General features: G+C 39.7%; 1 protein-coding gene across 1 annotated transcript in view; it reads right to left on the reverse strand.

Annotated features, from left to right (window-relative positions):
* Positions 1 to 2809, reverse strand: part of DSCAM (DS cell adhesion molecule) — a 440753-nt gene that overhangs the window by 87284 nt on the left and 350660 nt on the right. The gene's annotated exons all lie outside the window — the stretch shown is intronic.

Consider the following 2809-nt stretch of genomic DNA (forward strand, 5'->3'; position numbering starts at 1 on the left):
CCAGTTTAAATACAACCTTGGTTCTCACCACAACCCCTTTTGTATAATTTCATTTTAGGTTTTCATGGCTAAAGCTCCACATGCCTCCAAAATAAAAGTGACCAGGTTATCACTGAGGGTTTTTCTTCCTGTTTTACCTTCAGGACTTGATGGTCTCGGAGGTCTTTTCCAACCTAGTTGATTCTATAAATACAGTGTTGATCTCATGGGGTATTTCTTTATTCTTAATTACATTGTACTGCACACTGCAATGAGTGCCTTCTGCACAGCACCATAGGGACCTACCCAAAAGTTAGGATTCACCATGGGACCAGACTACATTATATCTGGGGACCCTCTTAAAGTAGTTTTTTTGAGTAATGGACTAAAACTGCTCTGGCCAGAAGAAAACTGCAATATATCAGGGGAAGTAAATGGCTCACTCCTCATTTGGGACTTCTTAATTGAAGGCCCTTTTTAGCCAGTTTACAAATCGTCATTCAGGAAATCACTCTTCTAGTAAAGGCAGGAGTACACAAGCTCTCACTCTGCGACTTCACCTTTGGCTGCAAAGGAGCTTTGAGGTCAAGAAAACAATTTCAACCATGTCCACACCCCAGAGAACCTTGGCAACCATCAGCTGAGCAGGTAAAGCAAGGGCTGCAAACCAAGGCTGTCCAACCTTTAACAGGCAAATCCCCAGATTTTCTACTGCTTGGAAAACACAGCACCTCATGGGGCCATAGGGTGCCTCTCCCTAGAGCCAGGAGCACATTCCCAGCCCTGGGATGAAGGACACTGCTACTGCTGGTCAATAAACCAAGAGATTTAACAGATTTAACAAGTGCTGGGTCTACAGGAATAATATCTTGGAGGTTCACAGGAGCCTGGAGGATACGTGTTGCAGTCTGGCAGCACAATCCACAGCAAGCTCCAGCATCTGCACCATCACTGGCACCAGGTTCACGTGGTGGTGCACAGTTCTGGGAGCATGGACCCACCTTTCCTGATCTGGATATTTGCTGCAGGGGTACAAGCAGGCATTGCCAAGGTCACAGGTAGCTCATACTAATTGTGAAAATCCATCTCTCCCTTCAGCTCACGAGACTTGCCAGGGTAATGGAGTAAATATTCAATACACAGCTTGTTTCTGTGATTGTCTTGTTATATTAGATACTGATCATTACTTGCCAAGAACTCACAAATCAAATTCCAAACGTGATCTTGAGAGCACATCTCCAGCTGCTCATTTGTTATGCATCAATATCAGTCAATAACTAGAGATCAGGACAATAAGTTGTACTTGAAATGTCCTGGAAGTACAAACTGAACTATATTTTAGACAGTGTTATTGAAATGTAGGTGTGGGAATTTGGTTTGTCCTGTAGCTGCCTGTTCACACCTGCATCTATAAAATTTAATGGCAAACCTTCAGAATCACAAATAACAGCTATAAACTCCAGCAGTGAACCGATGGTGCCTGTCTTCTCTTGCTGCTTTTCAAAATATCCCCCAAAATGAACTTTATGAAAGCCAAGCCAAACCTTTCAATGTGCCTACCCATAAATCCATAAAAACTAGTTCGTGCATAGAAGCTTGGAGGTTTAGTTGCCTAGATCAGATATCAGTCATAATTCTTAAATTATTTAAAAAAAATAATTAAGAATTTATTTCAGCTGCTTGGCTTCAACAGCTACTTCCTTTGCTGTGTGTTGGATTTAAATCCGTGCTTGATGTATGATTTTTGGAAGTACATTGTTGTGCTTCACTTCAAGCACCAGGTAAGCCTGTGACTATTGAACACATACCTTTCTGTTTTGGAAACCATTTGATGAAAAGCAGCACTCACATAAATTTAAGATGGGGACAAGCCCCAAGAATCAGCATTGCATTTGTAACCTGTGCAGAAGAGTTCCTGCCTTTTCAGAAACCCCTTAAAACTACAATATAGACAATATTATACAATAAATAACCAGACACCCCTAGTTATTTGTATGGTTAAAGAGAAGAAGCTCATTACTACTATTCTGTCTTCCTGCATGGTCCATATAATGGGACAAAAGATGCATCATCCACATTTGCTGCAGTAATTAACATCACTACAGAAATTAATAACTATCATGCCACCATCCCACTCCAGCACTTAATAATATATATTTCAGAATTGCAAATATGTGAGATTATCAATACAATTTGGAAACTGTCATTTATATTGAGGTTACACTGCTGTAATTAGAAAGCTTTATTCTATCCACTGTATATATATAAGATATATACATAGTGATATATATAAGCAGTATATATACCACAAGCCCATTTAAAACATGGTTTTAAAATCAAGTACCTTTGGTATTACACCAAACCCAAACATGGTCTTAAATATCAAGTACCTCTGATATCACACCAACCCCTTTAAAATATTCTGCCATTGTCAAAACACCGGGAAAAATATAGAAAAACTGAGTCACATGACATGCCAGATTTTTAAATAATACCAACATTTTTAAATAATTTTCTTTTGTTCATTAATTCCCATGGACTGTATTGAGACACTACACTGCTCTCTCTCTTTGCAGTAAGGATCTATCCCAAAGTCCAATGCAATGGGAAAAAAGTCCTGTTGGTTCCAATGGTTCGGGGAAATTTTGCCCAAAATCACAGTGAACTTCTGTGAGTGCTCATTTTCCAAGCACATGGCCTTATCTGTGAAATGAGCAGAAAGTAGGAAATGTTTTTGTCTTCAATACAGTCAAGTGGCTGCTGCTCCTGCTCTGGAGGTAGAAAAAACTTGAGGTTCTTTCTTTGCATGATGCAGAACTCAATGGCCAAT

The sequence above is a fragment of the Manacus vitellinus genome, unplaced genomic scaffold, assembly GCF_001715985.3.
Source record: "Manacus vitellinus isolate BGI_N305 unplaced genomic scaffold, ASM171598v3 scaffold_7_pilon, whole genome shotgun sequence".
NCBI lineage: Eukaryota > Metazoa > Chordata > Aves > Passeriformes > Pipridae > Manacus > Manacus vitellinus.